Source organism: Acomys russatus, chromosome 5, assembly GCF_903995435.1.
Source record: "Acomys russatus chromosome 5, mAcoRus1.1, whole genome shotgun sequence".
Taxonomy (NCBI): Eukaryota; Metazoa; Chordata; class Mammalia; order Rodentia; family Muridae; genus Acomys; species Acomys russatus.
In genome coordinates, this window is record NC_067141.1 from 74,326,274 (window position 1) to 74,350,794 (window position 24,521).

The window sequence follows — 24,521 nt, forward strand, 5'->3', positions numbered from 1 at the left end:
AATTTACTTCCAAAACTTTCTTTTGCCAGTTTTGTTAGCAAAGTGAGTATTAGATGTTGATGATTGGCTTGCTTATCTGGCCAGGTATAAGGACGTCCACCGGTAATCCCAGCAGCTGAGGATGCCGAGGCAGGAAGATCACATGCTTAAAGGCAGTCAGCCTGGGCTACACAGTGAGGTTGGGATCCGCTGCATTTTATAGTGAAGGCCTACCTAAAATAATTAAAAATCAGATACTGGCCTAAGAGATAATGTATGTGGGTCCCACAGAAAACTTATGCTAAATTGGAACTCTGTCCCCATGCAGTAGAAGGCCCTAAAATGCCTGCTTTAGAAGATATGTAGACTTTTCAAGGAAATCGTCACTGATTTTTAAAAAAACTGTCCTGGTTAAAATATCTTGCAGTCAAATGAACAAAATTTCCTGCTGGGAGCTTGGCATGTGCTGCTTTGTTTTAATAGTACCACAAAACACCTTGTTTTTCTCCTTGTATGTGTGGAGAGACTGAAGTAAGCAAATTTGCCCAAGGCCACCTACGTGGGTGAACAACAGATCCTAGACCCACCTCTCGATCCGAGACCATTATTCTTTATTTCTCTGGCGTGTTCACAAATTAGCAGGTGGTATCAGCGCACAGTTACCCCTGCCATCTTGCAAGAACGTGTTTGGGATTCGCTGACTCACCGAAGCAAGTGGCAGACAGAGGGCACTGCAGAGCTCTCAGGAGCATCTTTAAGATTCCTGTTGAGCAAAACTGAATGTCTTCAGAAGACAAGGATAATGCAGGAGCCAACTGACCAAAAATCTGCTCAAACATAAAACTATCATGCCTTAAAGTACTGCAGGCACAGTGGCTTGCTTTGTCCAGTACTTGGCAATTATAAGGCATCTGACTTATACTTTCAATCCAGTGCTCACTAGTATGCCAGTTTTCCATTGTCTTTGTTTTTATGCAGTTTTTATATCATGATGAAAGTCAAGCCCGAGGGGCTTTAGTTATTATGTCAGAAAGTTGGAGGCAGAGCTGCAACTCAAATCTAATTCTCTTGGCGCCTGTTGCAGTCCTGTGTTTATAGTGGTGTACCATGTTCCACCTTAATGAGTGCTGAAGGACACTCATCAGAAAGAAGGAGGCCTTTCTGCTACTGTGCCAGAAAGCGGAGCTGTGAACAGGAGAAGTTGGAGGGAGGGAGGTGACTTAGAACACTCGGTTTGCCCCACAATGAAATGTGTTGTCCTGTGAAGGAATGAGGTCTCTCGTGGTTGAATAACTCAGTCTGTAGCTAGATGACCATCAGAGAGGATGGTCAGGGGAAAGTTTCTGTGTGTGTCTGCCAGTGTATGTGTGTGTGTGTGTTTGTGTGTGTGTGTGTGCGCGCACGCATGTGTATGAGCCTACGAGTGTGTCTGCATGTGTGTGTAACTGTGTGCATGAGTGTGTGTGTGGTGTGTGTGTGAGAGCATGTGCATGAGCCTACAAGTGTGTCTGCATGTGTGTATGGCTGTATACATGAGTGTGTGTGTTATGTGTGTGAGCATGTGTATGAGCCTACGAGTGTGTCTACATGTGTGTGTGACTGTGTACATGAGTGTGTGTATGACTGTGTGCATGGGTGTGGTGGTGTGTGTGGTGCGTGTGACTATGTGCAAGAGTGTGTGTGTGTGTGTGTGTGTGCTAGGTAGCATGTAAGATCCCTTCTAACTGTGAGGTCACGTGTCTTGGTCCCTAGTTGAGCATTGAGAAACTGGCACTCTTTATCCTTCCTGTGGAAAAGGCTTAGTCTTTACCCTTCATACTTACCAATGTGGGGCTTTGTGATTAAGAGTGCAGCCAGGGATATCAGCCTTCATTACCAGCTTCCACAGAGGTGCAAATGCAGTTCCATCTGTGTTAATAAATGTTCTCGTACAAGGGTCTCATGTTCACATAAGTTTGAATAAGAATCCTTCAAGAAGCCATGTGTCTTTACAGCAGTGCCAGTCTCCTTTTATTTTTGTGGAATCCTTCTGAAGCATGTCAGTTTAACCCACTGGCCCTCAGCTCTGGTTGTTGGTAAAAATCATCAGAGGAGCTTTCAAAAAAAATACAGATGCTAATTTTCAGTCAGTGTTCTAAGAGCATACATTGGAGGAAGGGCCATCTCTTCAGCAAATGATTCATGGGAAATTGGATATCACACGCTAAAGAATGGGCTAGCTCCTGCCTTACACCATATCTGAAAATCAACTGAGAATGAGCAATACACAAAACTATGCAACTATTAGAAGAAAATGTAGGCGAACTACTTCATGCTTTGGGCTTTGCAAAGACTTATTAGATATGACCCCAAATCACAGAAAACAAAAGAGAAATAAATGGGTTGCATAAAACAAAAATGCTTCTCCACTAGAACGTGAATAATCAACAGTGTAAAGAGACAACCTATTCTCTACAGACTGGATATCTGAGAGTAAATAAGGAATTCAAACAATTCCATAGCAAAATAAAAATGATTTAAAATGCACACCATGGCTGAAGAGATTGCTCAACAGTTAAGTGCACCTGCTGCTTCTGCAGAGGCCCGGGCTTGTTTCTACCACAACATGGCAGCTCATAACCATGTATGTCCCCAGGTCCAGGGAATCCACCTGCACCTCTCCTAGCCTTTACGGCCACCAGGCATGCATGTGGTGCACATACATGCATAAAAGTAATCTTTTAAAAAATAGAAAGCTTTGTCTTGCAAGAGTTAAGAGTAGCCAGAGGGCACAGGAGTAGGAGCACTCAGGAGGCAGAGGCAGGCAGATTGCTGAGTTCAAGGCCAGCCTGGTCTACAAAGTGAGTCTAAGACAACCAAGGCTATACAGAGAAACCCTCTTGGAAGGGGGGGAGTGTAAGCGGGGGTTGGGGGGGAGAGAACCAGATTACAAGTAGAGGAGAGAAATCCTGTTTGAGTGCAGTGGGGGAAAAGGGGGGCCTGGCCTGTATGGAGAGTAACAGGACCTTAACTAAGAGCCCTGAGCAACAGCAGCAGCTCCCTCATGTTCAGAGCCTCACAGTGAAGTGGATGCTCCGAATGGATGGAGTTGGGGCGGGACCACACTGAGTCCTGAGCTTGGCATCCTGACGTTGCATCCAGCACTTAATTCTGCAGTAAGATTGGGCTGCAGCTTTGCCAGGGTGCCTGGACTGAACACCTCTGCTGATTAATAACTAATAGCATATGTGTTCCTGTGACAGATTGACTTCCTGGGTGCCGGGGACAGCCTCCAGTTCAGATGGCCCACCGTGCTGTATGACTTGACTCCTGTTTCCCAAAGCATGGCTGCTGTTGATTAGGAAGCAGAGACCGATTGTGCAAAAAGTAAATATAGTCTGAACGTGTGACACATGCTCAGAAAAAGAGCACAATTAGGCAGTCTCTGTTTAGTCTCCAGTTGATGAAGGAATGAGTGAAGCTCCTGTAACCAATGAGAGTACAACAGTGACCCAGAGTCCCTGAGTCTCAGGAGTTTGGAGCATCGCAGCTTTTTTAGACTTTGCCTACAGTCGTGGAAGTTTGTGGACATTCCTGACAAGAGCACAAAGGATTGTAAAGCTGAGGAATGACTCACAAACTTTTATGAGAAGGTCTGGTTGTTGATGTTGTTGTTATTGTTGTTGTTGTTGTGTTTGGGTTTTGTTTTTTGTGGTTCACTATTGCAGACACCGCGTATCTTAGGACCGCCCACAATCCCCATGGTGATGGCTATTTGCTAGTTGTGGTCACTTAATTGAGGAAAGCTGACATGGGGCTATTAAAGGTCCCACTTAGTCATTTTTGATTCAAATCTGGTGAGATTGCTTGTGACCCAGCTCCCTCAAAGGTCAAGTTGATCACAGATCCAAAAACTGCATGGTAATGGAAGGAGATAGGGGCTGCAGAAAAGATATGTGGCTTTGAAATACGCTGGCCCTCTGCCATCTGAGGATCCTGTCCACAGCGTGTTGCCAGCCACACACTGCATGATATATTTGCAGAAGGTGTAGTTCTGCTGTGCTTTCTCTGGGGATTTCCCTGAAGACGAGGTGAAAGAACAGTGGCCCACAGTGAGATCTTCAGGCCTGCCTGTCCTAGGCAGACTCTGGAAGCCGCCCTCCCTCCCCTCATGTCAACCTCTGGGTACCTAGCTGCCTTACTAGAGAAGTGGTGACATCGAGTCCCTGTGTGTGCTCCGTGCTTGTGATTCCTCAAGTCTTGGGCCTAGCCACTGCTGCCATGAGCTTGTCGCCCCTGTAAATAAGGTTTCATTCGCTTGCCTATTGAGATTACCTGTCTTAGACGCCTCTTGTTTTACTTCTTTACTTCAGAAATCTGTGTGTGAGGAGGCAGAAAATCATGTAGGGAGACCCCCGTGTCTCTAACACCCACTTTCAGCTACCCACAGTCATTTAGGATGGGGTTTGGTTGGTTTTTTGGTTGTGTTGTTGTGGAACAGGATCTGGCTGTGCAGCTAAAACTGCACAATCCCACTCTTCGTCTCCAAGTGCTGGGACTTCAGGTGTGTGGCACCCAGCCATTTTTTTTTTTTTTTTTTTTTTTTTGCCCCTCCCTCCCTCCCTTCCTCTCTCCCTCCCTCTTTTCCTTCCTTTCTTTATTCCTTTATTCCTTCCTACTTTCCTTCCTCTTGTGTCATTTTGTTTGTTTGTCTCTCTGGGACATTACCTACAGATGATGTTTCAGAGTGGCGCTCCAACACACTTGGCTTAACTGCCTAGGCACTCACGCACAGTGGCCGCATTCCCACTGAACAGTCCACTCACGCACAGTGGCCGCACTCCCACTGAACAGTCCTGCTGTTAATTGCAGACTCCGTTTAGGGGTCGCCCACATGGGCAGTTTAAATCAAGACCTAGACAGGCATCCCCATCACACGTGCTTGACACACCCAGATGTTCGTTTGTGTTCACGTCCTCTCCTTCTTTCTTTGCAGTTACTTGTTGAATGAATCAGACTCATCGCTATAAAATGTCTGCTCCATGGGTTCGGCCTGTGGTGTCTCTGCTGTGCTACTTAACACAGTCATCTTTCCTCCGTACTCTATGTGCAAACGAGTAGTGCGCACTAAAGACTTAATGAAGTACAGGTCTCATCACTCCAGGAGGCACCTGGTATCTGGTTGCACCACTCTTATTGATTACAAGATTAATCAGTGGGTTTGATTGTACCCATTGAATTGGTCCTCTATCAGCCTGTTAACCGAGTGGCTTTAAGCGGTCATTCTTGGTGATGCTGACACAGACCGAGGGTTACCACAGTGACAGGCTTGGGCTCTGCATTTGCTGCCTGTCATTCTTCTTCACTGAAGGAACATGGGGTCAACTTCCTGAGCATTCGGCCAGGTGCCTGTCTAGTCACCTAGCAGCTTGTGGAACGCTGCATTAATCCAGCGATCTCTAAAATGGCCAGAGAGGCTTGTTTGGTTTTGGCTTTCACCATAAATGTGTTTTCTCTATTTCATATGTGGGACTTCATTCCTCCTTTTGGTCCTCAAAGCCCTACTTTGATCAGTGGGGGCCCTCAGATTACTGCTTGTCACTTTTTAAAGCAGCAATTCTTAACCTGTGGGTCGTAACCCCTTTCATATCAGGTATTTACATTACAATCCATAACAGAAACAACACAACAGTTATGAAACACTCTTATGATTGGGATCACCACAGCATGAGGAGCTATATTAAAGATCGCAGTGTTACGGGTGCTGAGATGCTTTAAGGATTGCCCTGGCCCTCATGCAGGCAGTACTGAGACCCCTCAGTGCTCAACAGACTGGAAATTATAAACTGAGGCAGGAAACAGTCCCTCACCTCAGATGGTCTGAGGAGCAGCAGCCATGAAGTGTGGGTGCTGCTACCTTCTGCTGTGTCTGCCTGTCATCTTCTGCCATAGACCTCTCCAGCACACACCTATGGCCTGTACGGGCACAAAATAAACCTCAGCTGAGCCAGAGCTGACAGAGCAAGCCACATGCTTCCTGGATTTGGGGTCTGATCTGTAGGAAGCTGAAATGCCTCACATAATGAAATTATGACAAGAAACAATTGCAAGCAGTTCTTAAAACACTGAAGGTTCGCAGAGACCATGAAGTAAGTAACATTGGCTGAACCTCACTGAGATGACGTAGGGACAAATGTGACCCGTTTTCAGGGCCAAACAGCTGTGGTGACTGCTGATCTAATGACAGTAACCATGGGAAGAAAACACTATACTTAATTTTCATATACTCCCTTATCTGGACACTAGCCCAAGGGGCATGTCCCATGAAAGTCTTCACTAACTAGGAAACTGGGACAGAGGGGAGGACATCCTATTGGGACTCTAGGTGAGAGAAGCATGGGAGAATGGGGAAATAGAAGGATCCAGAGAGTCCTAGAAACCTACAAGAAGAACATTATGATGGGCAGATCTGGGCCCAGGGGTCCTGCTCAAACTATGACACCAGCCAAGGACAATATATGCAGTAAACTTCGAACCCCTACCCATATCTGGCCAATGGACAGGGCATTCTCCACAGTTGAGCGGAGAGTGGGGACTGACTTTCACACAAACCCTGGTACCCCATATTTGACCATGTCCCCTGGATGGGGAGGTCTGGTAGCACTCAGAAGAAGGACAGCAGGCTACCAAGAAGAGACTTGATACCCTATGAGCATATATGGGGGGGGGGGGGGGAGTTCCCCTCAGTCACAGGCATAGGGGAGGGGAGAGAGGGGAAAGTGGGAGGGAGGGAGGAATGGGAGGATATGAGGGATGGGATAACAATTGAGATGTAATATGAATAAATTAATATAATATATTTTAAAAAGAAAGGGTTAAAAAAAAAAAAAGACTATAAATGGAAGAAAACCCAGTACAGCTGCGTCTTGTCTGTGTGGGTTTTAACTTCTCTTCACTTCTTTCTGTCATCTCTTCCTGTCTTCCCTGAAGACTCAGGATTAGTGAAACCTGTTCTTTGAAGGAATCCAAAATCTGGCACTAAAAACCGGGTTTGTGAAAAGTCACCTTAGCTCTCATGACTCCTGACTGGCTGAAGGCCAGTCGCAGAAGGAGTTGAATCTGAGTCTTGCCTTCTCCATCTCCGACGCAGTAGAGTTCATGCTGCACTCCCAGCATGCCCTGCTTCACTCCCAGCATGCCCTGCTTTTGGAGGCAGGTGAGGCTGACTGGCTGCAGAACACTGGACATGGCACGCTGCATGGGAAGTGCTGAAGTCACCAGCACGGGCCACAGAGTGGAATATTGCCTCAGAACTTCTCACATCCCTAAACATTTACTTTATGTTTGACATTATGTATGCAGAGAGAGTACGAAGGGTGTGCCTGTGGGTGCAGGTGCCCTCAGGCAGGAGCATCAGATTCCTCCCAGAGCTCTACTTACAGGCAGTTGTGAGCCTCCTAAGGTGAGTGCCAGGAGCAGAACTGATCCTCTGCAAGTGCAGTACACTCATAGCCATCGTCAGCCAGCTCTCCAGCCCAACCACTCACTCTGTAAAGCCTGCACCTTCATGGAGAGGGATTTCCTTGCATGTATTTGTTCACTTTTTCTTTTGATTAAATAGAAGCTGAAGCATCACCTAAAAGTAAGAGAAGAAAAAAATTGAGTGTCATACAACCAGTGAAACTGTCAGTAGGTTATACCGGCATGTGTCAAAGTGACAACCAGCTTGCATTCATCAACAACTAATAAATGAACAAGAAATTTCTAGAAAAAAAAAACTTTGCTTCTTAGCATCCCTTGTGATCCACTCAGGCAGCTTTCATAGCTCATGAAAATAAAGACGAAAGTTGCTCTGATTGCCACACAAGGCACCAAGGGACCTCGTCAGACAGGTCAGAGCGTGCAGTGTCATTGTCTGAGGTGACCTTTGTCTTCACAAACAAAACCTGATAACCCAGGTGTCACCACCTTTTTAAACATGGGCAACACAAAGGGCCAGCTTAGTGAAAATTTTCAAGTACACATTTCCTGGAAGAGGAGAAAAGAAGTAGAGTCATACTGAGGGTGGAGCTGGGGCTCTGCCGCAGGTGCCCCACTGCTCCCTAGAACACTGACTGCTCGTTGGAGCAGTATCCTGACTCCCGTATAAGAGTCAACTGACAGCTGTTTGATCATGGCAACCATTCCGTTTGGCTGTCACTTTATGTTGGTGGGACTCTTTAAAGTCTTCACAATGGCCAGAGATGCTTTTACTGTCCCCTCTGTCAGCGAGGGCACCGAGGAGGCTCAGACCATGCTGCCCCTGAAGCCTGCAGCTCTTCCGTCTCAGGCTTAGCAATCATGTTGCCCCTTACATTTTCTCTCTGTTTTGGCTTTAGGCTTTTGGGGTTATTTTTCCTTCTTAATGGTTCAAAAAAGAGCTCTGCATCACCTTGATGAGAAAGGTTCTGAGCCACATTTTACCCCAGAACTCAAAGAAGCCATATGCAGGAATAGAAAAGCCACTGTACAATCACAAAAGAGGTAATGGTTAACAAAAAGGGTGGCACTTTAAAAGGTCATGACACAGGCCTCTGTTTCTAGTGGATTAGCATTTCTGACACGCCTTAAGTAATGTGTTAGGAGCAGCAAAGACAAACCAGTGCAGACATCAATGGTTGAAACCTCAGAGAAGAAAAATAAGAAAATAAATGTGTTTTCACAGCCTTATAGCAGTTGGCATTGTGGGCCTTTTCTGGGCCAAGTAACGTGCCCACCACTAAATGTCAGCAATCCTCCGAAGACAGAAATTGCCATCTGTCCCCGTTTACAGTTGGAAAATCTGAAACTATGAGGCTGAGAAGTTACACCCCCATGTAGAAGCTGAGGAGGACTTCCATGCCCTGTGTCAGAACACGTTCAAAGCATGCAGGAGCCTTGATAACAAGCTGCCTCAGCGCTTCACTAGGCAGCAGCCAGGCCTCCTCTGCTGACCCACGAGCAGCAGCTGGAATGCGGGGCTCAGCTCAGCAGGGAAGGGCTCTTGTTACCTCGCCTCACAGTCTGAGCTGTATCCCCAGGACCCACTGGACAGAAGGAGAGAACCAGCCTCAAGCCGTTCTCTGGTCTGCACATGTAGAAGCACACATGCACAGGCACACTGTGGCACTGGTACATGCACATGTAAATTAATGAATACTTGTCTCTGCCTCTGATTCTGGAGAGTTCTTCCAACCTTCTTTGTGGATAGAAAACTCCATACTCCCCGGCCTCAGAGTTCTGAAGCCAAGGACCAAGCATCCAAACCTCAAATGTCTTCCTCTCACCAGCAGCATTACCGGGAAGAGCTCTTTGATTGATGTCTCTGTGGCTAGGTGTCCAGAGGGCACACTCCTCAGCAGGAGGGTGGAACGACACTGATGTCACTGAAAAAGCGTGGCTGTGCTCTGGGTGGCTCCAAGGGTAAAGTGGACTTTGAGGGAAGAGAGGTCCCATCCCTAAGTGTGCAGCTTCTCTGCATCCTGAAAGCTTTCACCGGAACTCCACATCCTCATGTCCACCTGTGTGCACTGTCTGGGGGGTGAGGGCATCCGCCTGTGCGCACTGTCTCCTGGGCAGCATCCGCCTGTGTGCAATGTCTCCTGGGCAGCATCCGCCTGTGTGCACTGTCTGGGGGGGTGAGGACATCCGCCTGTGCACACTGTCTCCTGGGCAGCATCCGCCTGTGCGCACTGTCTCCCGGGGGCATCCGCCTATGCGCACTGTCTCCTGGGGGCATCTGCCTGTGTACACTGTTTCCTGGGGGCATCTGCCTGTGTGCACTGTCTCCCCAGGAAGTGGGGGGAGGGGGACCATCTGCATGTCCTTCTTTAGCCCTGCCTTGTGTTTGAGCCTGTCAATCCAGAAAAGGAACTGTGTACAACTGTACCTCCTCTCCTTCAGATAGAGTAAGGGATGGTGAGGGGCCAGCTTGCTTGAGTGTCACTTCCTGCCAGTTCACTAACACATAGAAGGCCTTTGACAGGGGACCTGTGGACACTGCCAGTTCACCTTCCGTCTTCCCCAAGGCTGAGCATGTTGTCTTCCTGCTCATACAATTTGTTCCTCTAATAAATTTAGGGGTTTGATTTTGTTGGCTTTGTTTTTCATCCTTTTTCCTCTCTTCTTCTCCCTTGCCCTCCTCTCCCCCCTCTCCCTCTCCTCTCCGCTCCTCCTCTATCTCTCTCACTCTACCTCTCTCTTTTTCTCTCCTCAGAGCAGCTCTCATGTTCCCAAACTGACTTCAGACTCACTATGTTTGTAGTCAAGAAGCCTTATACTCCGCCTTCACCTCCCAAGAGCCAGGCTCACAGCTGTGTGCCACCACACCCACCTTGGGTGGTGCTTTGGTTGGAAACCAGGGCTTAGTGACGCTAGGCAAACGTTCAACCAACTGCCAACCGAGCTCTATATAGCTCCACCCTTTTTCTTTTCTTTTCCATCTCATCATTTTTATTTCTCCTCTTTTCCCTCCCTCTTTCCAGTCCCGTCCTCCACACTTTACTTGACTAACTTATATCAATAAACCCCGTGGGAAAAGCAGTTCCTTTAGCAGCCCCGTCTCAGCCCATGAGAGCAAACGTAAGTCATTAAAGACATGGCAGGCTAGGAGGACAATGGGGCTCGCAGTGAGGTGTGCTTTAAAGTGAGACTGCTAGGGTAAAGAAGACTCTTTTATTTTTTTCCCTTGGAATGGTCTGAATAATTTATGCCAAATGCCAAGAAATTACGTGGATTAGTCTGGGTAATATATGCTTTCTGTTCATTGTATGTTTTAAAGTGACTAAGACACTTAGGCTTTTCAGTGGTAAATACCTGCCTTCCTTGTTGCCCTTAGGTCTCCTCACGTCTGTCCTCTGTGGAGCTCATGTAGAACTCACACAGCACGGAAGGGGGTGAAAGCCATAGTCTTTAGCCTGTGGCAGTGGGAGCCAGCTTGCCGCTAGCCATGTGAGGTGGGGCTGGGGGCTGGCAGCGGCGGTTTCCATCTCATCTTGGGCCACGCAGAGGCCCTGAGGGTCTTTTTAGTGGGTGTGTGCCTCACACTGAGTAATCCAGCCTTTTCTTTTTTTTTAGCCCAGGCTAGCCTCAAACATGAGGTCCTTCTACTTTGGCCTGCCTGTTGCTGAGAGTGCAGGTTTGCATCACCCCTAGCTGCATGACAGTGGGGAAATCATGTGACACAGTGCAGAAGAGAAGCCTGAAGGAAAGGTTATTCAATTAGCGTATTGATATCACCCATATCACGTAGACTAAAATGAATTTCTGACGTTTGTTTTTAATTAATAACTTCCACTTGCTTTTGGCCCAGAACTCCTATGTGTTTATTCCACGTGGCTTTTTTCCCCCCAATTAGAGGATAGATTTCACCCCTTTATCTTTGCAGGTAACGGATCCAAGACATTTTTATGTAAATGGACTAATTAATTGGTAGCCTTCATTTGAAGCTTAAAATAAAAGTAATCCTTTTTGAGAGGCATTAACTATTTTTTAAAGCCACAAACAATTCTTCCTTAAGTACCTTGCTGCACAATTAGAAATGAGCTGACGGCAGCAGTCATAGTGAAAGGCAGCACCCCTTACCAAATAACCTGTTTTCTCCAGAGTGATTAAAGAAATCCCTTCACTAAGAGACTGCAGCAACCTCAGTCACTTGTTTAAAAAAAAAAAATCATATTTCCGGAAGCGCAAAGGTACATATTGACAGAGATGACATAGCAAGTGGCACCACTTGGAGAATTGCTGAGCAGAAGCCACAGAGATGTGCAGTGCAGGCCTCATGGACAGGCCGCTGCAACTGGGCTCCTTTGAGAGAGCTCAGCCACTCTGCTTTCCAGCCCTGTGATTTATGCAAATAGGGAAGCTTTGGCGGTCTCCACTTCCTGGCCAGGCCAGCATAATCCACTTCCTTCGGGTTCATGTGACCATGCAAATTTGAGCAGTCCTGAATAGTCCCGCAGGGGCCTGGTATTCTGGCTCCATTCTCTGTGCAGTGCAAGCATCCAGACTATGAATGGACACGGGTCTGATTACTCACCACGTCTGTCAGATCAGCCGCAGCTTGAGAGTGAGGAGAACCGCAGACAAGCCTGGACCTTTCTTTGCCATGTTCTTCGTAGCCGGGGTCATCCAGCTCTGTCTTCTAGGGAAGATTTTCCACTGCTTATTTCATGACCCTTCTGGAAAACAGGGACTCCAGCTTTTGGAGATCCATTACTGGGCCCAGCACATTGTGTGTGGCCTTTGCACATGCTAATTAGTCTTCCCGAGGATGCTCTGAGCGCCAGGGAGCCCTCTATTCTCCCTGGCCTGCTGCTGACCAATGCAAACGCCAGGAAGTTTTGCCTACTGCTTCCTGACCCTACACCCTCCCTCTGCATGCTCCTATGCTTTCCCTACCCCATAATATGTCTCCACATGACAGATGGACTGCTCACATTACCCAGGCCCACCGGAGTTTGACATAGTAAAGGTGGAGGTCAGCAAATGGAGGGTGTACGTACAACAAACAAGGTTATTGCCAATGTACCTTTCCCAATGCTGTCTCCCATGAACAGTGTGGACGAGAGCAAGAAGGGAGCAGTGCCCACTGGGGACCACACAGACACTAGGCTCCCTGAATGACCGTTGGCATCAGGCACCTGAACCACAAAGCACCACAGCTTAGCATAGTGGGTTCTTACTGTTTTGTTTTCTTTTAATTTGATTTCACTTTTATCTTTTTAAATTTAAAATTAATAAATTAAGTAAAATGACATAAAATTAATCATGTTGGGTTTGTCTTACTGGTTTCTTGTGGGTTTTGTTTGTTTTTACCTTTTTTATTTTTATTTATTTCTTTTTATTAATTTTTTTTCTTTCTGAGAGAGAGAGAAATAGAACATGAAGTCAGGAGACAGGAAGGTTGGAAGGGCCTGGAAGGGGTTGAGAAAGAATATGATCAAAATGTATTGTGTGAAAAAAAATTAAATAAAAAAATTTCAATTAACTAAGATTTAAAAGTGAACTATTGAGGACATATGCAGTGTTAGACGACTGCTACTTCTCCTCGGTTCCCTGTTCCCACCAGCTGCTGTCTCTCTGGATTTTCCTCTTCCGGATAATGCGTAGACTGAAGTCATAACAGTTGATGGCCTTGGCCACCGGCTTCTTTTGCTTATTGCAGTGTGGGGAGGGGCGTTTGGTTTTGTTTTAGTTTCCCTGAGGAGTTTGGAGCAGGGTGTGCGGACGCGCGTGTTTGTCCTTCGGCCTGCTGTTCTCTTCATCGGTTCTCTGGCTTGGACAGCGTCGTCACCACTCTTTCTCCTCTGTTGTCTAGTTTTTTCCTGAGGTCTGTAGAGTCTAGCTCTGAAGTAGCTCCAGTCAGTTCAGATTTCCCCCTGCCTGCTGCTGCCCTTCTTCAGAGACCATTCATTCTCCGGCCAGCCTTCCTCAAGCAAAGACACCTCTAACCATGTCCCTGCCTGCTCAGTTCTCTCCAGTGCCCCCTCCTTTCTTCAGAATAGACATCGCCCGCTCTCGTTACTACTGCCTTGCAGACAAGCTGTCTACAACACGCACCTCCCTCTGCCTCTTGGTCTCACTCACTAACTCCTCTGATCCACTCTGGTCCTTAGACTGCTCAGGGTCTCTGACACATGCTGCTCACCTGCTCCTGCACCCCTTTGTGTGTCCCATGCCCTCCTCCAAGAATCCACTCAGCCTCTGCAGCTGCTGCAGCTCACCATCCTCCTGCTATGCGTGTCAGCAGAAGCTCGGCTCTCTAGCCCCAGTGTCTGGGCGAGCATTCCACCTGAATAGCCAGTCTGAAATTAGGGGTCTTTATAAATCGCTGCCCGTTGCCCACCAGCTCTTGCTCCCCTAGCTTCGTGTCGGTAGTAGCAGCAACTACCGTGTGGGTCTCCAATAAATAATAAGTTGCAGGATTTAAATTTTCTTCTCTGAAGGAAAAGGTGTGGCTCAGAATGACCCCAATCCTGGACAGACCCCTCTAACGTACAGTAATAAGGCTAACTCCATGTCCTGGTTATTTTGGTCCTTTGTCGAATTTACGTTACCACCGTGGTTTACTAGTTTTGATCAGTAGAAAATGCAGCTATATCGCCTCACCACACCACCACCTCCTCATTATATTCATTACAAATCTCGAGAGTTTTGTACTCAGTTGCCAAAACTCTTCTTTTTAACAAATTGCACAGGAGGGTCTTGGGGCTGTGAGCTAAGGCTGATGGATCGGGGTCAGCGCTGTGCACTTGCTGTGTCTGCTCTCCAAGAAGGCAGATGTGTGGCCCACTTGGAGCCGGCGCTGTTCATTGTTCCCCGGCTCTCCCCAGCTCTCCAAGTGGATGGCTTTAAAAACAATCAGCGGCATTCTTCTTAAATTAAATGCCAAGTAAACAATGCAAATAAAACTATTTTTCTTGGGGAGACAAAATTGAAATCTGCAACTAATTACAAATTGGCAAGGCCCAAGCCGACAAATAGCTGAACCCTCTACCAATTGTTTACAGCTGGGTTCAAAACTGACTTCCTCACCCCCGCCATCCACAAGTTATTAATCAGTGCTGTGCCAAGTCCTGGCCCTTACCTCCCCAAAATTGTCATAAACATTTAATTTTCAATATGGGCTTCATAAACAAAGCTGTTAAAAATGAGAGGAGGCTTAATTGATCAGAGCACACGAAGCCCGTTCACAGAGTCTGGTGTCCTGTTCTTTCTCTACTCAGCTGAACTGAAATTAATATTCTGTCAATATGGCCGTGGAGTTCCCTATGGCACTCCAAGGGCTACCAGACCTTCCTTAATTGAAATTCTGGTGAAAAGCAGCCTGTTCATGGATCACAGAGAAACAGGGTCAGGACATAGCTTTGAGGTGCTACAAGTGGGAGACAGAATTTATAAATGGCTTTATTTGGGATGATCACACTTAAAAATACATACTGAAAACTGAGGAAGGTGAAAATGTCGTTTCCTGGAATGCTGTTTCTTCTTCTTCTTTGTTTGTCTGGCCTTTCTCTTCGGTTTCACATTAATGCCTCTCTGAAGGAAGACTTTCCCCACCCTTTTTAGTAACGTCTATCTCCTTCATTTGATCATCCTGAGTTCCTGGAAATGGGGTATAAGTCGTACAAACACGTTGCTAAGATCTTGGTCTCCCCTCTAGCCCTGTTCCCTACAGCAGTCTGGTGCCAGTGTGCTAGATTTTAATATATGTTGGGTGGGGATGGACTGACGGGTGAGTAGATGGATGAAATAAGTGGAAGGAGTGAGCTTGTGTGCCCTGAGACAAGCAGAAGACCTAAGGCCAGAACCGAAGCCCAGAAACGTGTCGGTTTATAACTGTCTCTTTTGATAGGAAGCCAAAATCTGATCTGAGTTGCAGAGCTGGAGAGATCTGTACATACACGGTGCATTCTGAGAGATGCGAGCAGTGCCACATAAGTTCTCTTCACCTTCACAAAGGCTGCTCTGTAGGAGATCAGTGAGACCCTTCTTTGTAACCCCCAAAGGCCTGACTTGGGCCTAGTAGCTAGAGATTACCTTACATATACTGGGACGAGGTGCCTCCTCACTGACAGAACTGCCTCAACTAGAAAGCAGAGAGTAGGCTGATGGTGGCAGATATATTCATAAATACAGAATACTTACAAGGATGCTTTCAGCGGTCTGCGGGCATCACGTGTGCTGTGGCTCCAGATGACATCATGGTCTCTTTTTGTCCCCAAATTCTCCAAGACCACAGTGATCAAGCAGGCAAGACACTTATTAAATACTTGGAGATTCCCATGAGATTCGTTATAATTCAGAAGACAGTAAAGATGACACATGTCCTAACAAAATAACCAGGCCGCACCTTTAAAGGCTTTTTCCAGTTGTCTGTTCCCTGGAAAGCCTTAGATAGGGTCTGTGGTATTTTAAGTACCCTGTGGGGAAGGGGCCTGCATTTCCAGCAGGTGGCAGGGATGGCGCAGAAGGTCTCAGTGCAGCCCTGCATGTAGCCCTGCGATCTGAAGGCGAGGCTTCCTCAGAAATAGAACAAGAGCCCCGCGTCTGTGAGAAGACTCAGGTAGGGTCGCTGAGGCCTGCAGTGATCTTGGCAAGCTGTAGCTGGTTAAGTCCACTTGTCCTTTCAGGACATACTTCTGGAGATCAAAATATATCTCCAAGTGCATAGCCCGCCACTGCTGCATGGCTTCCCTTGAAGTGCCTTCTGCTTTCTCTGCCATGGCTGCCTTGCTGCCTGAGCCATTGACTTGGTGCCTTCCAGTGGGTATGAGGGAGAGACGGGAGTTCAAGTGATGATCTGACCCTTGTAGGCAGGCCCTAGTGTGGCAGTACGTGTCAAGCAAGTCCACGAAGGTCCAAGAGTCATGTTTTGTCTGGTTAATGACACTTGACTTGTTCTTGCACCATAACCGAGTTCTTATCCTTGTCAGTGCTGGAGCCTGACACAGTACTGAGAATCGAGAGTGAAATGGGAGTTTGGATTTCTCCCCTGGGTTCTGGCCAAGTAGGATTATAGTTGTTCTGAGGAAGACCAGGCGAGTGTGCAGCTCTGCAGATGATCTGAGACCCTGAGTCTTGCCCAGGGAATAGAGCCCATTCCTTTCCCCAGGCCTCAGGCACGACCACCATTCTTCCATCACTACTTCCTCATGCTCCTCTATACCTCATTTATCAGTCGATATGTTCTAGAACATTCCACGCCAACTTGGCTGTCCTCCAAAATGTGAGCCCCGAGGACAGGGACTGTTTCCTCTTGTTTTATCCCCAGGTGTTAGTACAGGGCTTGGCCCAGAATGGAATGCCTGAGGAGTGCAGAGTCGGCCAGTGGTACACTCAGGAGACAGGGACGGGAGCCATCCTCGACACACAGCAAACTGAAGCCAGCCGGGGCTGCATGAGACAATGCCTCAAAAGGAAAGGGAAAACAAAGGTGGGAAACACATCTACACACGTGCAGTGTTGCAAGTAACATCTTGTGGGTGGAGAGAAAGCAAGAGCTAGAGCCAAGAGCAAAACTGATCCGTTCTCCCTGATGAAACAGTGACAGCTTCTGCTCTCTCACCCACGTGGGTCTTAATGGTTATTTTCTTACAAGGCTGTTGCCTTCCCAGTGTGACAGAATTCTGTTTGCCTTGGACTGAGCGCTGGCCTGCCTTAGGTTTCCAGCAAGGCCGGAGAGGCAGTTTTATGCTGTGGCAGCAAGCCAGCAGTGACAGCCTGGGGAATCCCTCCCAGAGACGTGCTACCTTCTCTGGGTCTGGAACTGTCTATAACTGAGCAGTGGCCCATTCAAACGAGCCATTCCAAGGCCTGAGCTGGCCTGCAGTGGGTTCCAGATGCCCTGCCATGCATGTGGCCCGCCTAGGGTCAGCAGTGACAAGAGTGGTGAAACGGCATGCAGCTGGGCCCTGGTTACATTTCCTGACACCTCCCTGCTCCGTGGTGACTGCTCATCCACATTCTGCCTGTCACCTTGTCACGCTTGTCTAGGGACTCAGCAGTCACATGTGTAGAGAGCCTGTTCCAGGCCCTTTTTCTGGGGAAAGCTCAACTTCACTTCCTCTGGCCTTATCAAACTCTTTGTTTCCAAAATTGTTAAGCAGCCATCGGGGGAAGGAGGCGTTTTAACTCAGCTCTTCTGTCCCTCCCCCCCTCTAGGCTGAGTGCCTCAGAACCTTAGGACTTATAGGTGAGAGGCTTTTGAGTTTTGTCTTCTGTTGTTCAGGCTTTTGGCTGCACCATCCCTGCTTCAAGCTCAGCTTAAAAAAACATATGGCCCCAAATTCTTGAATGCCACAGAGGTTCTCTCCCATGCTACGAGACTTAACAGATGAAATACGGTTTTCCGAACCTCTTTTCATTGACCGTCAAAATAACAAGCAGTGTCTTGTATCTCAACAGAGACTCTCTTTTCGCTCAGTTATTCGGGAAAGAATGTGCCGTTGTCTCTGCTGTAGATTCTTGTTTTATTTGTAAATTGTGCGTGCTGAATGCTACGGAATACTGAGAAGCCACACACCCTGGCTTGTTAGTTGACACACAGAATGTGTGATTACAGATTGTTTGAACAACAGTGGACCATTGAATTGCCATCCAGATGTGTGTGGAGCCAACTGTGGGAATGTCCACAGAGGAAGACTATCTTTCTTGTTGCTAGGGCCAGCCCCCCAGAGAGTAGAGCGTAGAAGCGACTCAGCACAGTAATTGCAAATGGCTTTTCAGAAGGAAAATTGATCCTTGTTTCAAAAATTATTTTAATTAAGACTAAGTTCGTTCTCCTAAAAGTCAATCCTACAAAGAAAATACCAAACAGCAACAAACATATGTAGCTTGAATAGTTTGTGCTCCATTTTTCAAATATCTAGAAATTGAGAAGACTCTGATTCACCATAAGTCATCCCAGGCTTCGTCTATGGCTGGGGCGCTCCTTCACTCCCATGAGGCCTGCTGCAGGTGCCCGCCACCTGACCACGATCTGCTTCAGGTACCCACCACCTGACCACGGTCTGCTGCAGGTGCCCGCCACCTGACCATGATCGTAGACTAGGAGGGCAGTAACCCTGCAGTGAACACTGCCTGAAAAAAATGAATAGTTAAGTGACAGTGTGATGCCTGGTACCCTGGGGTGGCAGAGATAAAAAAGACAACCAGTAAGCACTATTAAGAACTTACTGGAGACGTATAAGAAGAATTGGGGCCACTTAGTGACTGTTAAGAGTGCAGAAAGGACTGAAGAGCTGGCTGTGTGGCTAAAGTGCTGCTGAGCAATCATGAGGACCCGAGTTTGAATCTCTAGTTCTCATGTAAAGTCAAACATTAGCGCTCACATCCGAAGGCTCCGAACCCTGTGACACATGGGAGATGGGATGGGACGGTGAGCCACAGAGGAGGCTTGTCTCCAGCAAGTTGGAAGGAGAGGACAGGCCCCTGGGGTTGTCCTCTTGCCCTTGCACCCATGCAGGGCTCAGACATGCAGATAGAAAAGAATGCAAAGTGGAGTCATTGTTTGGAGAAATGAGCAGTTGCTTCACACACGAAACCTGGAATTGCTACATAACCCAGCATTTTCATGTTGAGACAAAAGAAAACATTTGTTCCCACAAAAAAAAAAAAAAAAAAAAAAAAAATTAGTGTGCATGAATAGTCATAACATCAGAATGCATGGTATACAAAATGTCCTTCAACTGCTGAATGGACAGATGTGGCAAGTCACACACCATAGCAAAGAGTGGAGAGTTGACCCAGGGTGAATGAACCTCGGAAATGTGCACAATGAAATAAGACAGACACGCAAGGCCACATGCCGCATGGATGCATCTCAGACATAGCGAGACCCCACGGCTCCACAGAGACGGAGCAGCTCGGTGGCTACCTGCCCCCGGGGGCTCCAGGAGAGAAGGGGTTTCTTCCCTGAGCCTCACGCATGGTAAGCATGTGCTCCGCCTGTGAGTGACACCCACCCTTAGAGGTTCTTTCCAGAGTGGTGACGTTCTAAAATACGCTGTGGTGCTGGTATACAACTGGGCAAGTGCACTTACTTAAACTCTTTATATTTTAAGCCTTGGGCAGAGGGATTGCATGGTACATGAGTTACACCTCAATAACTGTTGAAAAATAACAGCAAAATGACATTTTCAAGCAAAAAAAAAAAAAAATGTAATGTATTGGAAAGAAATTTTTTTTAAACTGAACCTACATGGGAATATCTTAAAATCACACAACTGAACTTTTTCGGTGGCATGAAAGAGAAGAGAAAATGGTTTTAAGTTTAGCAGCTTATCTCTTCTCCTTCTTTTTCTGGAAAGATCTGTCATCTGACAGTGTCAACACTTGTCTTGGTGGAATCTACTGCAGTAAGCAGGCACCCAGCCATCAAATAGCTACATTTACCTTTGTGTGGTAACATGCCCATTAGCAATGCATATTGAAATCTATAGTTTTGAGCCTATTTTAAATTCTGTGTCAGGCAAGTTTAAAAAATTAAATAGTGAAACATCAGGCCAGTCACAGGAAACAAGGACAGATAGGAAATCCTCTCCGGTTTCTGTCTGCACACCACTTTCTATAGCGTAAATCTAAAGAAAAACTTGGAATTTCCTGCAGAGTGATTAATTGGCTGGCGTGGTGACATACAGGATCCCTGAGCTTGACCTTGCAGGTAAAGGCTAACTGGTATGTTAAGTTGATTACACAATTTCTGCTAAATATGTTGACAAGTGTTTGCACAGTTGCCTTGACCTTTGCCCTTATAAATGCACATTTATAAATGGCTTGCTTTTTAAGCCAAAGCAACCCTTATTTAGATGGGGCAGGTCTTGAGTAAACAGCCTGGTATGCACCCCTGGCTGCCTAACTTTAGCAGCCAGGCCTGATTGTCAAGTCACTGGAAGGGTTTGAGGTGGCCGGAGTCACACAGAACAGCAAACCCCAAAGCGTTCTCCTCACTGCAGTCTGTTGGCCATGTTTCCTGTGAGCTGCGTGCGATGCTCCAGAAGCAGAGGCTGCTGAGTGGTTTGCAGTAAACAGCATGAAGAGTAGGTCTGACTTGGGTGTTGCTTATAGCTCACCTTAAAAACAAAACAAGCAAACAAAACCAGCTTTTCATTTTTCTTCCAAACTCAGATGGAGAAAATTTTCCAGGTTCATTTCTATGCTATGAGCATTTTCCTAAGAAAATAATGTACTCTTAGGTAGGCTAGAAGCTGTTGCTGAAGGTATTTTGTGTTAGTGTGCACCTCTTGCTCTTGTGTAAGGAGGAGTTAGAGCACACATTATAAAAGAGCAGGAAGTGCAGCCTCGGGTAATAAATCAAACTGCTATTTCAGAAAACAGCTGTTTATTTGTAGATTTATACCCTGAACACCTTTCCCAAGCCTGATATATTGTGATTTGATGAGCAAAAAGAGGTTTGCCAGCGCTGTTGATTTAGCTGGGAGCTATCTGCGCGCGGCTCTTCCTGAATGAGTTAACCAATTGGAAAATGAATTGGGTCTTATGTGTATGTACAAAGATAACACTGTCCAGGTCAACAGTGTGGGAAGCCTTGAGCTGGCCTGGAAAGCGGCTCTGTCAGGGCTCAGGGTTTCCTGTGGCCCTCAGCAGCGTGGGCCGCGTGCTGCCCTGAAACACTGCAGAACCTCCACAAGTCATCCCCACTTGCTAACTCTTACCTAAGATGAGACGTCCCGCCTGAAGTGTTCACTGCTCTGAGCCCTGAGTCATGCAGTGGTCCTTTTCCCTCGGGTCTGTAGCCATTCACTCTCTGGCTGGCTGTGGGCTCATGGGAGGGCAGGACCCAGCCCTGCCAAGGCGCGGCTTCTCCTGACATCGCAGTTATTCATCACCACCAGCATTCTCCTCTCTCTCCCTCTTTTTTTCTGAGCTTGCCAGCACCCTGCTAGCATCTGTGGGTGATGTCCATGCCCACCCCCTTGCCTAGAGAAGGTTAGGGTCTCCTGAGGTTTGAATTTAAACTCCACATGAAAAACTCACGTTGTGTGAACTTCCTGCCCATGTGGAACAATCAGAAAGGTTTCTGCTGCCTCTTAGTTTTCTTCTTTCTAAGGGCCTTCTTAAACTGAAGTATTTCTGAATAAAATATATTAGAAGTAAAACCTTCAGACATTATATAATGAACAACCACTTTCCCACTTACGCTTAAGAATTAATCTTTTACACAGCACAGGAAGCTCCTGGTCCAACCTGTAGACATTGAAAAGACCAAGTGTGCACACCCTGAAGATACCCAGAACCAAGACCAAGGCTGCCCTGTGCGAGGAGGGAGGGCAGAAGGCTGGCATTCGCAGGCAGGAGAATGTGCTCTCCCTCAGTTTGTTTTTCTTCTTCCAAATATGCAAACCATGGGACATAGCCAGTATTCAATCACTTAACCAACAAAATGGCAGAGGTGTGTGATCCAGCCTCATACCAGGGAGGCAAATGGCCTTTGCACATCACAGAACAACTGAAGTGAAAGCTAGCATCTGGGCGTTTCACTCAGCCGCAGACCTGGCTTCTCTACCCAGAGGGTCTTTCAAATTCACGCTTCACCCTCTTGCCACAGCCAAATTTATTAGATCAATCTGAGTAAAGTTAAGTCTGCGTAACAATTTAAAATAGTGGCATGTTTATTTGCTATAGAACTATTAGTGTTTGAGGATAGAGTATTATCCACATGCCCACTGTCAATATGGAATATATAGCATATGTGATGTCAGTATGGGGTATAGAACATATGTATTGTGTTCCCTTCAGAAAATCCCAAACCTCGTCATTTGGGTGTGGCTGCTCATACCTGTCATCCCAGCACTTCAAGGTTAGCCTGGGCTACATAGTAAGTTCCAGGCCAGCCTGAGCTAAGAGGAGAGACGAGGAGAGGGAGAGGGAGGACATGCTAAGGAAGAGTGCCCTCTCAAGTTCTCAGTTTCAGATGTGTGAGGCACGGATGGACAGTAGGGTTGGCCCTCTCAAAAGGTAGGGAGCCCAGGACGCCTGTGTTCATCCTTGTCCCTATGGCCTCCCCACCATCTGTCTGGCTTCCTGCTCCTGCCTCGTGCCTGTCCTGTGCTCTTGGCCACTGTGCCTTTCAAAGCCAGATCTTATCTGTGTGACTGTGCAATGTGGTCCCCTACCAGTACACTACCCCCTCCCTAGAGGTTCCTTCCTGTAAACCAGCCACAAGGAGAGAGCCACTTGGCATCTTTTATGTTCTCCACATAAGTGGCCTTGCTTATCCCCAGAGAAACTTGAGCTTTCCAGGGGCCGGCCTGAGTGCTGAGGAACCTGACACTTTGGGGTCCCTTCTGGAAAAATGGCTAAATGCAAACTCAGTTGTAGAAGTTACTGTTTGTTTAAGTCAGGAAATAAAGTACTGTGAAGAGATAAATATTACCAACACCACAACATCCAGAAAACCTCATGGTTTTATTAATTAACTGCCAGATACATGTTATTGTTTTTCCTGTTTTAACTGCATAGTTTTGGCTATTGTTTTCATATAACTGTTTTGTGATATTGTTTATGAACAGAAAAGGGTAACACACACACACACACACTTGAGAATTTCTAAAGGCTTCTTTCACATAAGATAATACAAGAGTCTCTGAGTCCACTATGTCCCAAGATTCCACTAAGACCAAACCCTACGCACTCTGTGCTTTTTTTTCTATAATCCTATGATAAAAGCTTAACTTACAAACCAGACACAGTAGAGATTAGCAGCATGGTAAGCAGGCAATTGCAATGTTGCATTATCATAGTATTTAAAGCTATGTGTTTTAAGATTGTTTGTTTCTGGATTCTTCCATCTCATGTTTTCAGACTGTGGCATGACTGGAAGTGTAAACTAGGAACTGCCAGGTTTTGTTATGGGATGGAACCTCTTGGACTTCCATTGCTAAGCTCAGGGTTTGGAATTCTATTCGCAGACCCCTTTATGTCTGCTTCAAACACTTGCTTTTCCTGCGCCTCCCACACACCTCCAGTGCCCGGTCTCCAGCTGTGCCTGTATCACAGTAGAACATCTGTATCTCCACCTGTGTGTCCAAGAATAGAAAAGGCGACCATTTCCAGCCCAAGATGGTTAGCAGTGTTTTACCCAAAGCTATCATGGCTATATCCCACTATACCCAAAGCTGACTACTCTGATGCCATTCCCCCTTAACTGGGTTCCCAGAAAGTCCACCAATGCTAACACACAAAGTAGAGCCATCACAGGAAAAAAAGAAGTCATCCTAATAAGGCCTTGCAGCTGATGAGTTTTGTTTTCACAAGGCTTACAAAATATATAAGCAAAGGAGTGTAGTGCCAGAGCCTCCCATAGGGGCTGGCACACAGGAGGGGCCAACCCTGTTGTGTTATGCTGAATGTTTGTAATTTTTATCTGCCTTGGAAACATCACTGTACTTCATTTCTCAACCTTTCCAAGTTCAGTGCTCAGCACATGACTATTGTTCAGCATTTGCTATACACATACATACATGCATGCATATATACATATAAGCCCACACATGTGCACACATGCACACACAAAATAAATGAATGTTCTGTGTTCCCAGACATCCATGAGCCAAGTTGGAGACTAGGATTTAGCTTTTAGTTCAACTTCATTTAGCACGGCACAGCATCTCAGATACCTATAGCAAATGAAACCAAGAGCTTCCACTCAGCCTGCCCTGCAAGTGTTCCTGCACCGTGCGCCCTTGGGAATAAGTCTCTTTCTGCCCCCCAACAACTAGCAAACCCAGTAAAGACCTCCTGGCTTTCTTCTAGAATTGCTAAGAGCCATGGTTTGGAAATGGTGGGGCACTCCTAACAAGATGGGGGGGGGGTGGCCCGCCAGGGCTCTGCTTTCAGCATAGTGACACCTGCAGAAGAATGGCTTTCTGTCTGATAAGCCCTCCATGTCTGTAAACCCCTGCCCTGCACATGGGCGGAACGCACGTGCGCACGCTCTCTCTCTCTCTCTCTCTCTGAACAAGTGTGTTTGCCAAACAGGGAGTGAAGCATCTTGCAAGGCCCCTTGTTCCAGAAGAAAGACA

At 46.8% G+C, this 24,521-nt stretch overlaps 1 protein-coding gene across 4 annotated transcripts in view; it reads left to right on the forward strand.

Moving 5' to 3' along the window:
- Window positions 1-24,521, forward strand: part of Vti1a (vesicle transport through interaction with t-SNAREs 1A) — a 320,246-nt gene that overhangs the window by 238,667 nt on the left and 57,058 nt on the right. The gene's annotated exons all lie outside the window — the stretch shown is intronic.